The sequence below is a fragment of the Sinocyclocheilus grahami genome, unplaced genomic scaffold, assembly GCF_001515645.1.
Source record: "Sinocyclocheilus grahami isolate Dianchi unplaced genomic scaffold, SAMN03320097.WGS_v1.1 scaffold2424.1, whole genome shotgun sequence".
Taxonomy (NCBI): domain Eukaryota; kingdom Metazoa; phylum Chordata; class Actinopteri; order Cypriniformes; family Cyprinidae; genus Sinocyclocheilus; species Sinocyclocheilus grahami.
This window is the reverse complement of record NW_015507603.1, coordinates 8127-8682: the sequence shown is the minus strand read 5'-3', so window position 1 is coordinate 8682 and position 556 is coordinate 8127. Positions and strand designations below refer to the sequence as shown.

The window sequence follows — 556 nt, the reverse complement described above, 5'->3', positions numbered from 1 at the left end:
CATTAAAGAAATCATTTCATATTTCCATAGTAATAATAATAATAATAAAACTGATTGAAGGTATAGTTCACCCACCCAAAACTGAAAATTGTCAGGGTTATGCATGGTTTCGCTCTTATTAAAGCTGATGTGATGTTATTCAGGCTCTTAGACGAATCGTTTTGTTCTCTCAGGCGCAGCAGGAAGGGCGATAAGAACGGCAAGGGCTTGCGGCATTTCTCCATGAAGGTGTGTGAGAAGGTGCAGAAGAAAGTGGTGACGTCCTACAACGAGGTGGCAGACGAGCTGGTGGCCGAGTTGAGCTCCGGAGACGACAACAACATCTCCCCGAACGATGCGGTCGGTCCCTAACCCTAACCTCACGCTCACTTCCTGTCAGACTTCCTGTCGTGCGCTGGCTTCTGCCGCTTCTGTGAGAAATCTCTCTCCAAGTCTTGAGGACAGACTTTATTATCAGCAGTGCTGGGAAGGTTACTTTGGAAATGTAACGGGTTACAGATTACAAGTTGCTCTATTTAAAATGTAACAAGTAGTGTAACTATTTCAATTACTTTAT

General features: G+C 44.1%; 1 long non-coding RNA gene across 1 annotated transcript in view; it reads left to right on the top strand.

The window, feature by feature from the left end:
• LOC107574980 (uncharacterized) overlaps positions 1–556 on the top strand; it is a 5426-nt gene that overhangs the window by 3997 nt on the left and 873 nt on the right. The gene's annotated exons all lie outside the window — the stretch shown is intronic.